Raw genomic sequence first — 15,058 nt, 5'->3', positions numbered from 1 at the left:
GGCGGAGTTCTCAGTCAGACGATCTGGGCGCCGAATCCGCGTCCGTCGACTCCAGCCTCGGCCCACCTCCGCGTAAGTCTGCTCTCACTTGGAGTGCCTCAGTCAACAGTGTCACATTCAGTATATGTTTTGTTTTGCAACTAAGTTGTTGCCTTAAGATGCTGCTAGTGTTTGCTACTGTGGTTAGCATCCACTCCTGGGACTTCTGCAAAAAAAAAAAATGGTTCAAATGGCTCTGAGCTCTATGGGACTTAATCTGAGGTCATCAGTCCCCTAGAACTTAGAACTACTTAAACTTAACTAACCTAAGGACATCACACACATCGACGCTCGAGGCAGGATTCGAACCTGCGACCGTAAGGGTCGCGCGGTTCCAGACTGAAGCGCCTAGAACCGCTCGGCCACAGCGGCCGGGACTTCTGCACTGGCTTTTGTTGTAACAGTGTTATTCCTGATTTCTCTAACCGTAGAACTAGCCTCCAGTGTATTAGTTAGTCCTGTCTCGAATAAACAACTATTTCAAAACCCTGTTTGTCCAAGAGCCTCCACAACGAGTTCCCTACCAAGTCTCACCACCTGCACTTCTAATAAATGCCTGTACCAGTGTTGGCTCAGATAGAAGAAAACAATCAAATGCCTTCACTCTGAACTGTCCTTCTGCCTTCTGCTCTGTACCGCTCTGGAGCGCAGACTGACCAGTAACCCCTTTTCTCCCTCTCCCACCTATGTCAGGACATGACACCTGGTAACTTGTTCCATGCGTGATGACATCGATGCGTATAAGGCGCAAATGGCGTCCTGTGGTATAGTTATCCATCCTGCATTTACCTGCTTCCAAAGTCCATCTGTGGAGGTTGGCATTGGGTCATAGCACTGCCCCCTTCGTTTCACCTTATACCACACATTCTCAAATAGCGACAAGACTTGTGATCTGGCGGACCAGACCCATTTCCGTGCAGCAACATGTGACCGTGCATTGTCTTGCTGAGAAATGGTGTCTGGGGTGTTGTGTAGAGAGGGTATGGCTACGGGTCGCAGGACGTCATTCACGTAGGTCACACTGGTCACAGCCCCCTGAACACGAACCAGCTGTGATTTTTGGCTGAACCCAATAGCACCCCACACCACAAGGCCTTGAGTTGGCGTTGTATGTCTTGTGGGAATGTAGTCTTTGTGATGCCGCTCCCCCTGTCTGCGGCGAACCAAAATGCGTAGATCATTTCCAAACAAACAGAATCTACATTCGTCCGAAATCACTGTCTGATGCCATTTCTGTTCACAGTGACGTCATTCCATACACCATTGTAAACTGGCATGTTTTTGCACGTTCGTCAAAGGAAGGCGGAGAAGTGGACGACGTGCACGTAATCCATGCCGTAATAAACGGCGAGGGACTGTCACCCCTGTTAGTGTACGATGTGTTACACTGTTCTGGTGTTGCGTCAGAGCAGAGGAGGACGCAGATAAGTCCTGCAATGTCATTCAGGTGAGGTGTCGATCATCTCGGGAGATGGTTCAAATGGATCTGAGCACTATGGGACTTAACAACTGAGGTCATCAGTCCCCTAGAACTTAGAACCACTTAAACCTAACTAACCTAAGGACATCACATACATCAATGCCCGAGGCAAGATTCGAACCTGCGACCGTGGCGGTCGCGCGGCTCCAGACTGTAGCGCCTAGAACCGCTCGTCCACTCCGGCCGGCTCTCGGGAGATGCCAGGGGTTCCTGGGAGTTGCTGATATGATTCTACTGTCGACGAGGCATAGGCTAGCTTAAGAGAGTCATAGGTCTGGGTTGTGTGTGTGTGTGTGTGTGTGTGTGTGTGTGTGTGTGTGATGATTTGTGCCCTTACCTCGTAGATCTGGCTGAGACGACCCCGCGGAAACTGTGGAAATAATTATGCTGTAACACTTTATAATACACACGTTGCTCAGAAACAGTTTGAAAAGCTTGTGAGGGTGTTGCAAGGCAGGCTGTGCTGAGAAGTAATTGTTAAGAAAAAAAATTTAATTATCTGCGCCGTTTTCGAGTTAATTAGTAGTGAAGTTAGAAAATCAGGCCATTGCGTGTGCAAATTCAAGCGGCCTGCCAGAGCAGTCAGACCGGTTTCGCTGAACGTGTGCTTCGTTTGGTTTCTTAAAACAGAACAAGAGTGCGATACAAAAATTGGACATTGGACGGTAGTAAAGATCGAACCCGAGTCAAAGGCTGAGCTATCTCGTTCGCTCTCATCAACACGCTGAGAACAACTGACACTAGTTGTATCTGGGGGGGGGGGGGGGGGGGGGGGGGTTCGCTTCAATTTGCGAACACGCCTGAATACCTAACTTCAGTCCTGTTTAACTCGGAAATGGCTCAAGGTATCGATCTTTTTCTTAACGATTATTTCTCAGGACAACCTACACTGCAACACCCTTACAAGTTTTCCAATCTGTTTCTGACCAGCCTGTATATAGCCCACGGTCATTCATTACCATACAATAATGATACCGCTACAAGACGTGGTCGTAGATGCCCGGATGCTTAGGGGTAACACTTTCAGAATTCAGAGATCCGTACACAGCATCAGGCCTCTGCATTACGTATAGAGTGGGTCCACACGGCTTCTGGAAGAAGGCTGCAGCAGGAACGTCCGTAGCTGCTCCAATTGCCTCTCTTGATGCCGGGCGGCATGAGGCACGTGCGGTTGCCGTTCCTGCCAGTTGTTCACTCGATGCACTGGTGGCAAGTGGTACAATCTGGGAGTAACTGTGGCAACATCCGGTGTGCAGCAGAGCATTACGAGGCTAGAAAATGTCTTCCAGTATCTCAGATAGGAGAGGTAACTTCCGTGCGCGAAGGGCTTGTCACACACTGGTGTGTGCTGTCACCGTTACAGTACCGCCATCTTGCTGTCTGCGGCTGAGAAGAATGTTCACGTCAAGAATGTCTCTGTGAGTGGGGTGACGTGGTAGTCGACATGTTAGTACGCACTGTTCAAAAGACATTTTCATTGATACCACTACGTGAAAATTGTACCTGTGACTGACTTGAAGAGGTTTGAGCGACTTAAATAAATAAATCTTCTCACGTCTTCAGGGCACTGATATTTCCGAAATAATTTTGGTCAAATTCTCCATTTCTGTATATGATGCCAGTAACTTATGTATGAACGGTTTATTAATACCGGTACTGTGTACGCAACTAGTGAAATGTGTTTTTTCGTTATAATTCGCGTTTAGTTTTATTCACTTAAAACAACATCAATGTTAGCATTAATCTCGTCCATTTCTTGCTCTTAGGCTGCTTTCACACTGACGACGTCGTCGCGGCGATTCGGCTACGCAGTTCGATCGCTGCAGTCTCGCGGTTGAGTCGCGCGAGTGAACCGCCACGCACGTGACAGAGTGGTGAAGTACAGTAACAATAAAATAACAACTTATGAAAAATAGGTAGATCATTCCATACAGAAGGGAAGGGTATCTCTGGTTTAAAATTGAAATGGGGGTGCAAAATATTCCCAAGGTAAACACTACTCAAAACAGAAAGTTTAGCTGCTTAGAATAACAATAAATTACAATTCATAAAAGCAATCATTAAATATTTAGCCTCTGGGTTGATCCCATTCGCTTCAATCACATTAAAAGACATACACTGACAGAATACTGGAGTTGAGGACAAAATTAAGGTATAGAAAGGGCTACACAACAAAAGCCACGAATTTCTAGTATTAAAATCTGCCTACCTGATATTGCCTGATGGAGTAACAGTCCATCAAAAAATGGCATATTGAAATACCAAGGAACATCCAGTAAGAAAGACACAGTGAAACATTACACCTGGATAAAAATTGTTCAATCGTTTCAACTGGAAAATTGTAGCTTAAACGAGTTACAGCATGTGAGAAACCCTCATTGTCTCGACTTGGATACAGCACTGGAAAAGAACAATGCAGCCAAATATTAGTGAAAAATCTCAGAAAAGCGAAATAAAAGCTATGTCTAATAACTAAAAACATTTTAAATTATTTCATGGGGTAATAGTTCTTATGCATATCGCTTAAATCTATATGAATAGTTATACATGCAGATTAGTCAGGGGCAATTGAGACAAAGGAAAATTAACAAGGTTGATCAAGTTGTGGTATGTTAGCTACTGCTTTGCACAATAAATAACCTTCGTCACTTACAACAACTGACGCATGAACTCTTGCCTGTCGATAATTATTTTCAACCGCGTTAATCAACAGGACCTCTTGCCTGCTCACGAACAACTCTTACAAAACAACCTCATACATATCTTCCTCTCAACAGAACTTCCCTGTCCGCTGAAAGTCATTGTATCCTCATTTAACAACTTACAGGATTACAACAAATCAATCCTCTATCCTTCATTATATTACTTTACATCACTTAATACGTCATAGCTTCGTTCATTTAGTTAACTGATAATAAGCAACTACCACTTACGAAACAGATAAGGCGTGGGCAGAGAAAGACTTCACGATGGGGAGGGAAAATGTAGAGAGACGCTGAAAGAAGAGAAAGAGAAGACGGAGAAAGTTCAGTCCTTCCGTTCCAAAATAGAAGTAGCAACAACACACACAAATGTGAGTTTTGTGAAGGTCCTGCAGCGCCATGACCAGCCCTCAGTAAACGCTGCTGTGAGCCGTGTGAACACTGTATTGAGCAGGTTGCTGTTGACTGAATAAATTCAGTGCCAGTTGCTACAATTTGGAAATGGGAATATACTAGATGTGGCCTACACTTGAATAGGAAAGGCAAAGGTACGTTGACTGAGCTTCTTGCAGATAATATACGGGGGCCACATCACACACATCACTGGTTACTGGTGTCAAAGGGGTATTGTTCTTAGGTTAGAATTAGGATTCAGGCACCCCTCTTTTGAAACAAGTGAAAATAACATAAGATCCCCACAAAATGCTTAACAATGCACAAAAAAGTAAGGTTAGCTTATATCATCAGAATATTGGAGGACTGATTAGTAAGGTAGAAGAGTTTCTTGTCTGTTTGGAAAATTTAGAGAGCTCTGAAAAGATAGACATCTTGTGCCTGTCTGAGCTCCACATAACTACAGGTTTAGATAAGTTACGTACGAAAGATTACACTATCGCAGCTTACTCATACAGAAATAACATGGGAAAAGGAGGAATAGCTACAAAGATTAAGACAGAATACAAGTTCAGAAATATTGAGACAAGTAAATTTTGTAGTGATCAGCAAACACAGGTGTGCTTTTTGTGAATTAATGGTGAAGAAAGTTCATTTTCAATTGTAACTGTATATAGATCCCCACCGGGAAAATGTTAACTATTTATGAGAAATCTGGATTCCTTACTATGCTATCTTTCAGCAGCATGCAGTTAATAGTCTGCAGTTACTTCAATGTAGATTTTCTAAAGTATTCTGGTAGGAAAAATGATCTGGAAACCTTATTTAGATCCTATAATTTGATCTCAGTAATCAAGTTTGCAACACAGGTGGATAAAGACAGTAGAACCCTAATTGACAATATTTTCTTTAATGAAGCTCAAAGCAAGAAAATAACTGTTTACCCAGTAAAAAATGCTCTCTTTGATCATGAAGAACAGTTAGTTACTATAATTAACATAGCGCCTTACAGTATGAATACTCCTCAGTGGAATTCAGAATAATTAATTACTCCAGGACAGTTGTTTTTAAGAATAGTTTACAGGAGATGACAATTTATAATGAATCAAATGCTAACGTAAAATTTAATCTATTCCAGGAGAAATTCATCTCATTATTTGAAAATAGCATTTCACATAAGTTTATCAGAAAGGACTCTAAACAACCACGTAAAAAACCATGGATCATTGCATGGATTACAGTATCTTGTGAAAGGAAAAGGGAAATGTAGGCCTATCTTTTGGCAAGAACAAGTAGGAATACTGCAGTAGCTGCACACTACAAAAATTATTCAAAATTACAAAGAAAGGTTATTAAAAATCAAGGAACATGCACATAATGTCAGATATTAGTAGTTCTTACCACAGACTTTAGGCTATTTCAAATGTTGAGGGACAGGATAACCAGCTACAGAACAAGACAACATCACTATTGATCTGAATTGACGGGCTATAAATGATGAGTCACAGATAGCAACGCATTTAATAATCATTTCTTAAATGTAGTAAAAAAGCATAGAGACAAACAGTTCAAGAGAAAAATCACAGCAATGTGTTGAAAACATAATTTTCATAAAATTCAGTCATATTAATGTATCGCCAGCTTCTCCTTCTGAAATTAAGAGAATTATGCAGTCTCTCAAAAGTAAAGGCTCATCTGGTTTTGATGCTGTTTCCTGTAGGCCACAACTGATTTGTTCTCGTGTAATAAGCCTAGTCGTATATGAAATACATAATTCATCACTAATTCAAGGCATTTTTCTAGGGAGACTGAAATATGCCACTGTTAAGCCCGTCTTTAAGAGAGGTTATAAGAAAGATATCGATAACTACCGACCATTTTCACTGATGACATCATTTTCTAAAACAGTTGAGAAGGTGATCCACTGCAGCAACGATAGTATCCTTAGCAAATCACAGCTCGGGTTTCAGAAGGGTTGCTCTATTGAGGATGGCATTTACACGTTCACTCACCAGATTTTACAGGCATTAAACAATAAAACAGCGCCGGCTGGTATTTTTTGCGACTTCTCTAAGGCATTTGACTATGTGAATTACAGTATTCTCCTAAATAAATTGATGTTTTATGGAACTGATGGTATAGCCAACTAAGGGATAACGTCAGACTTAACCAAAGGAAAGCAGGAAGTTGTACTTCGTAATTCAAGCAATATAGCGCAGGGACATAATTCTGACTGGGGAGAAATCACGTGTGGGGCTCCCCAGGTTCAGTCATAGGTCCACTACTGTTCCTCATATATGCAAACGATCTTCCATTTAGTATACGACAAGCAGAATTTGGTCTTTTTGCAAATGACACTAGTATTGTAATCAGCCCAAGCATACGTACAGAAACAGAAATAATGGTAAACGAAATTCTTAAAAGTATCATTGACTGGTTTCCTACGAATGGTTTAACCCTCACTTTTAAAAAGAATCATTTTCAGTTCCGCATGTCTAGAGGTACTACACCAATGATAAGCGTAACACATGATGAGGAAATAATAAATAGTGTGGAAACTTAGAGGTCCATATTGTTGAGAATTTAAACTGAAAAAAAAACACATTTCGGAACTCCTAAGACAACTTAGTTCAGATTCATTCGCGCTTAGAACCACTGCAAATTTTGAGGAGAAACAAACCAGTGAGTTGACATGTTTTGCATATTTTCTTTCAATAACATCATATGGAATAATGTTCTGGGACAAATTGTATTTACGAAAGAAAGTCTTCATTGCGCAAAAACGTGATGTGAGAACAATGTGTGGTGCCCACCTACGATCACCTTGTAGACGTCTGTTTAAGGAGTTAGGCATTCTCACTACTGCTTCACACTATATTTATTCCTCCAAGAAGTTTGTTATAAATAATCTACTACAGTTCAAAAGGCACAATGAGGTACATATTTACAATACCAGAAGCAAAAATGACATTCATTACTCCACATTAAGGTTTAGCGCAAAAAGGGGTGTATAGTGCAGCAACAAAGATCTTTGATCACATACCTAACGATATAAAATGTCTGTCAGAAAGCGAAGTAAAATTTGACAAGCAAATGAGAAAGTTTGTCTTTGACAACTCCTTCTATTCCGCAGAATAATATCTGTTATCATAATGTGTAATAGTTGGTGGGTAGGATTTACTAACTCACATTTGTATAAAATAAAAGAGAGAGAGAGAGAGAGAGAGAGACTTAGAAATGTTCAGAGTGCAGCCGCATGTACAAATTAATTTGCAATGTGAACGTAAAATGACTCGTTCGTGCAAAATGATCCATGAAACATGTAAACACTCGTAACTAACATGTCAGAAAGCCTTCCATGTTTCGGGAACTCAAATATTAATCGTGTAATTACGACTGTGCACGGCTTGGGGCCCACTAGTAATCTCATAGACAATACCAGGATGGTCAAAATCTAATGTTTTGCTGCTTCTTTTTTACAAAGCCTAAACGCGGATTTCGTGTCTGTGCCTGGTGTTGCAATAAAAACGCGCTTCCATCAAGGTACAAGGAGTTAGTGCGCCGATTATTTCAGCGACCTTGCAGATACAGTTTTCGAACAGAAGCAGTTTGTGTGGCTCCTAATGCTCTCACGACTGTGGAGCAAGGAGGTAGCCAGGATTTTGTCAAAGTAGGGGGCGGGATCCGATTTATTAAAGAGCACCTTCAAAACACTCATGTTTTTCATTTATTCTGAAAATTTCCATACCGAACAAATAAACACTTTATTCGGAGTTTTCACCAAACAGAGATACAACCTCGTCACTTACGTGTGCGGTATTCCGGAAAACCACTAAGAAGCAGTCATACTCCCATCTCCCTTTACCCTCCGAGGTCATCTTATACCCTTCTTCTTTCAGTCTGGATTTGAGCTGAGGAAGTTATCAGCATGCGCAAGCGCTAGTTTTTTGGGACAGAGTGATTATTAGCAAACAGATCTTTTGGAATAAAGTGATCCGTGTTTGACAGAGAAGCTAGAACAATTTTTGATTGCAAAAATGCAAATGATCCGGAATTATTTAACCTTCCCAGATTTCCTCACTTAAGTATGCATCTTTCACTTCTTGAAATGGAAGAAAGATCATTTTCTGCCTTAAAGAATGTCTAGGCAGACAAATTAATGAACTCAATGAGAATTTGAATCATTAGTTTATTGTATAGCTTTTAGTTCCGGGAGCCTCCGAAAAGATGCTCGGCTTATCTTCGAAGCACCTCTTTCCACTCAAATAGAGGCGCGGCATCTTTAAGGGAACTGAAATCTATTAGGAAAGAAAGGTATGCGGGAGGAATTGGCTGTGGCCTGTAGTGAGGCATCAACTAAACTGAAAATGGGAAATCACAAAAAATGATTTTCATGGTTGTTGGTGGATGGATTCAAACCACTTCGCCTCCCGAATCCAGGAATTGCTATCTCTGCGGCTCAACATGTAGAGCTACCCCAAGTCGGTGGAGAATTTCGAAAAATTGGTTGTACGTTGTTTCAAAATAAAATAAAATGCATCATAACAAAAGGTTGATAATTGATATTTCATGTTTTTCCTTTAATTGTGCATGTTTAGTAATTTGATAGTGCATGAATTCATACATATTTTAAAATTTAACTGTCCATGGAATTGCTGGGTTCAGTTATTATAGTATTACGAGGGCACAAATAGATTTTGGACGAAAGGGGAGCCGGCCTGAGTGGCCGTGCGGTTCTAGGCGCTACAGTTTGCAGCCGAGCGACCGTTACGGTCTCAGGTTCGAATCCTGCCTCGGGCATGGATGTGTGTGATGTCCGTAGGTTAGTTAGGTTTAATTAGTTCTAAGTTCTAGGCGACTGATGACCTCAGAAGTTAAGTCGCATAGTGCTCAGAGCCATTTGAACCATTAGAACGAAAGGGGGAGGAAGGGATGCAGCGCGCAGTCGGCTCTGATGAATTCCAGCAGCCCGCTGATTAAGTCTTTTAGAAGCGAACGAATTATGGAATTAACGCATACTCCCTGCGTTCTCAGCAAACCCTTTTCCATCGTTCTTTATCAAAACTGTTTTCGTAATTGAGAACCGATCGAGTGCACGCCCGGCAAGCCGCGCGGTGTGGGGCGGCGGTGAGATGGGTGGACTGCTGTGACCTGTTGTGGGGTTGTGAGCCACCGAGGGCTACGGCGGGGCGAAGCCTCTCCGTCGTCTAGGTCCCCGATTGAGCCGCGCGGTCTGGCGCGCTGCTTCCCAGGCGGGAAGGCGGGCCGGTCCCCGGCACGAATCTGCCTCGTGGATTAGTGTCGAGGTTCGGTGTGCCGGGCAGCCTGTGAATGGTTTCTAAGGCCGTTTTCCATTTGCCTCGGCGAATGCCGGCAGGTTCCCCTTAGCCTCATTTACACTATGTCGGCGATTCCTGCACAAACACTATCTCCACGTGCGCTTACACCATAATTACTCTACCACACAAACATTTCGGGTTACACTCGTCTGGTATGAGACGTCCCCGGGGTGGGGTGGGGGGGGGGGGTCACTAGGGGCTGAACCGCACGATAACCCTGGGTTCGGCCGGCCGCGGTGGTCTCGCGTTTCTAGGCGCGCAGTCCGGAACCGTGCGACTGCTACGGTCGCAGGTTCGAATCCTTCCTCGGGCATGGATGTTTGTGATGTCCTTAGGTTAGTTAGGTTTAAGTAGTTCTAAGTTCTAGGCGACTGATGACCACAGCAGTTGAGTCCCTTTGCGCTCAGAGCCATTTGAACCAACCTGGGTTCGGTGTGGGGCGGCGGTGGGGTGGGTGGGCTGCTGTGGCCTGTTGTGGGGTTGTGAAGCACTGAGGGCTTCGGAGGGACGAAACCCCTCTGTCGTCTAGGTCGCTGATTCAATATAATACCGATCGAGTCACCAGACTGGGCGATCGGCTACTAATGATAGAATGTTTAGCACATTTTTTTTCAAAGAAATGCAACCATTGGCATTTGGGCGATATATTTGCTAATCCACGTGGTTTTTGGGTGACACAGACAAATCCAGGTTATTATTATGCACTGATTTTAAATTAATGTTATATGTAATGATTTTGCCGCTCCGCTGCCTTGTGAAATACTAAAATATTGCAACCCCAAAATTCTACCAGCCCCAGATAACGACTCGAGTACTAGCATTAAACTGCTATTGATGGTTAATTAGGCCATTATAGTAGTGTGTACATATTTTACCATAACGCTAGTGGACGAAGCAAAGATGGTTTTTCTGCTTTTGTGGAGCTAGCCGTAACGGCCTACTCCCATCGGGGCATAGGAACAGTACTTACAGGAACGACGAAAGAAAATAGGATGGATCGTGGCACGAAAACGAGACGGAAGAAAAAGCCATGAGCGGACGAGAGACTCTGTGGTTGCCAGATGCATTTTTCTAGCTAAAAATCCCTGAAGTTTAATCAAAAACTCACTAAAACTAACATATAGAAATTTCTGCTTGTCACAACTACACATGAAATACTTCAACGACAACAGACTTTAAAACATGGACAACAAATCCACTGCATTACACAAGTCCGTGGAAGTAAGTGTCTAAATTACTCAGGCATTAACTATCCAACCAACATACATCTGAAGTGCTTCCCTAAGAACAATTATACATTCTGCATTCCTAACAATAACTATTCTCTCAAATATTTAAATTTTAGGTAGTCCTGAGTAAAATTTAACTCTATGCAATATATTTCTAAGTACTGACACGAAGAACCCATACAAGCAGCAACACTAATGGAGCATAAAACAACCGGATAGTATCAAAATGGTTCAAATGGCTCTGAGCACTATGGGACTTAACTGCTGAGGTCATCAGCCCCCTAGAACGTAGAACTACTTAAACCTAACTAACCTAAGGACGTCACACACATCCATGCCCGAGGCAGGATTCGAACCTGCGACCGTAGCGGTCGCGCGGTTCCAGACTGTAGCGTCTAGAACTGCTCGGCCACGCTGGACGGCTGATAGTAGCCAAATTACCAGGTAACTGTTCCCTCTAAGCATATTTGAGCCTTTCATAAGATATGCTGTGACGTTCTAGGAAAATACACACATCAAAAAAAGTTTTGCATCACCCCAAACTCCTGAAGATAGACGTTGCTGTGGATATTGTATCACATACACAGTCCCTTTGACTGTTCAGAGATGTCACTAGACCAGCGTAAAGATTTAAATAACCACTCATGTGCAGCGCCTATTAAAAGAACGGGGTCCAACAGCTGATCAGTTCCAGTCATTCCACCAGGAAGGAGGTACACGGCTCGTGTTATCTGCAGTTCAACCATGACTAGATCGTCAATACCGCGGTTTGATTGCGTCCGCATTTGTGTCAGGAAGTGCGCTCAACAAGGGAAGTATCCAGGAGTCTCGGAGTGAACCAAAGCGATGTTGTTCAAACATCGCGGAGATACAGAGAGACAGGAACTGTCGATGACATGCCTCGCTCAGGACGCCCAAAGGCTTCTGCTGCAGTGGATGACCGCTGTCTACGGATTATGACTCGGAGAAACCCTGACAGCAACGCCACCATGTTGAATAATGCTTCCCGTGCAGCCACAGAACGTCATGTTACGACTCAAACTGTGCGCAGTAGGCTGCATGATGCGCAACTTCACTCCCGACGTCCATGGAGATGTCCATTTTTGCAACCACGACACCATGCAGCGCGATACAGATGGGCCCAAAAACATGCCGAATGGACCGCTCAGGAATGGCATCACGTTCTATTCACCGATGAGTGTCACATATGCCTTCAACCAGACAATCGTCGGAGACGTCTTTAGAAGCAACCCGGTCAGGCTGAACGTCTTAGACACACTGTCCAGTAAGTGCAGCAAGGTGGAGGTTCCCTGCTGTTTTGGGGTGGCATTATGTGGGGTCGACGTACGCCGCCGCTTGTCATGGAAGGCGCCGTAACAACTGTACGATACGTGAATGGCATCCTCCGACCGATAGTGCAACCATATCGGCAACATATTGGCAAGGTATTCGTCTTCATGGACGACAATTCGCGCCCCCATCGTCCACATGTGTGAATGACTTCCTTCAGGATAACGACATCGCTCAACTAGGGTGGCAAGCATGTTCTCAAGACATGAACCCTATCGAACATGCCTGGGATAGTTTGAAAAGGGCTGTTTATGGACGACGTGACCCACCAATCACTCTGAGGAATCTACGCCGAATCGCCGTTGAGGAGTGTGACAATCTGGGCCAACAGTGCCTTAATGAACTGGTGATAGTATGCCACGACGAATAAAGGCATGCATCAATGCAAGAGGACGTGCTACTGGGTATTAGAGGTACCGGTGTGTCTGAACGAATGGCTGCAGTGCCTTAGTACACAGCAACACTTGCAGTACACTCGTCACGTCACCATACATTGAATTCGGCGGCGACCGTTATTGGGATGGCAGCTGAGGGATGTAAGGACGTGATACCCATGTAGTTGTTGCATGGGCAGCGGGGGTGACTTTACTGCATGGTGGCGAAAGTAGGGAAGATGATCAATGTTTTCATGGAAAAGTGCTTACAATTGTGTGCGGAACTATAGGTGTGCACCTCTTCGTCCGAAGCAAATTGACAGCCACAAGTGTCTTTCTTCAGAGCTTCAAAAATTTGGAAATTGCATGGGATAGAGATCAGGACTATATGAAGACCGTGTAAGCTCTTCCCAGTGAAACTTCTGCAGCAAAACAACCTCAGCAATATGAAGGTGTGCATTATCCTCAATCGCATTGACGCCCTCCTTCAACATTCCTGGGCATTTGGATTTGGTGACGTGTTTCAGTTTTTGCGAAGTGTCCAAAAACCCCTGAGAGTTCTGTAGCGCCGTGTTCCAGAAAGTCATTGAGCAGAGGAGCTCTTGCAGTCAAAGAAAAGGGTCCTGGCTTCCTGGAGTGGGTTTGCCTTTTGTTTCGACCACGCTGCAGAAGTTTCGCCAGGAAGGCATTACACATTCTCGATACAGTTCCGAATTCTGCGTGTGGTATTTCCATATTTTTGCAGGCCTGAAGAAAGAGATTCGTGGCCTTCGATTTGCTTCAGATGGAGAGGTGGGTGCCTGGGTACAATTATGGATCTGCAGGCAACCGCAAACATTTTTCCTTGTCTCACCGAGGGATAAATGTATTAACAGCGATGGCGATTAGTTTTGAAATAATAAACAGTTTACTTATTTTTCCCATCTGTCTCATTTTCATTTGACTGCCCCTTATACAGGGCACGGGTTAGCAGCAATTTCTTACGGTGTGCACAGAAGGAAAGCGGGCCACCTGCGCAGAGAGCCCAGCACGAGGGGGGTTGAGCCAGTGTGGAAAATACGCCCTTGTTATTTAATGAGGCAGCGCACAATGGAGCCGGGTGGTGGCTCCCCCTTGCGCCTGCCAGCAAACCGGAATGAGCGAGTAATTCCTTCGCCGCTGTCGGCGCGCCGTTTGGCGACAGAATCGAGCGTGCAACATACAGTCTTCCTCAAACGATTTTACAGTACCTTTCGCTAAAAAAATTGATTTTTACGTTGCTTATAGCTTTATGTGCCAGTTTCATTGTGAAATGCCCTTCACCCCGCTAATGTTCATATCTATTTTGATTTCCGCATTTTAGGAAGTCATTATGCTAAATTCGAAAAGTTTGCAATGAAAAATAGAGGTCGTTATCATTTTGCATTTGCTGAATATTACGTCATGTGTTGCTGCAAATGAAATTCAGCTCATACGCTACTGGCCATTAAAATTGCTACACCACGAAGATGACGTGCTACAGACGAGAAATTTAACCGACAGGAAGAAGATGCTCTGACATGCAAATCATTAGCTTTTCAGAGCATTCACACAAGGTTGGCGCCGGTGGCGACACCTACAACGTGCTGACATGAGGAAAGTTTCCAACCGATTTCCTCTTACACAAACAGCAGTTGACCGGCGTTGCCTGGTGAAACGTTGTTTTGATGCCTCGTGTAAGGAGGAGAAATGCGTACTAACACGTTTCCGGCTTTGATAAAGGTCGGATTGTAGCCTATTGTGATTGGTCGAGATCCAATGACTGTTAGCAGAATATGGAATCGGTGGGTTCAGGAGGGTAATACGGAACGCCGTGCTGGATCCCAACGGCCTCGCATCACCAACAGTCGAGATGACAGGCATCTTATCTTCATGGCTGTAACGGATCGTGCAGCCACGTCTCGATCCCTGAGTCAACAGATGGGGACGTTTGCAAGACAACAACCATCTGCACAAACAGTTCGACGACGTTTGCAGCAGCAGGGACTATCAGCTTGTAGACCATGGCTGCGGTTAACCTTGACGCTGCATCACAGACAGGAGCGCATCCGATGGTGTCCTCAACGACGAACCTGGGTGCACGAATGGCAAAAGGTCATTTTTTCGGATGAATCCAGGTTCTGTTTACAGCATC

This window comes from Schistocerca serialis, chromosome 1, assembly GCF_023864345.2.
Source record: "Schistocerca serialis cubense isolate TAMUIC-IGC-003099 chromosome 1, iqSchSeri2.2, whole genome shotgun sequence".
Lineage (NCBI taxonomy): Eukaryota > Metazoa > Arthropoda > Insecta > Orthoptera > Acrididae > Schistocerca > Schistocerca serialis.
The sequence above is the reverse complement of the archived record's forward strand: the minus strand, read 5'-3'. Positions refer to the sequence as shown.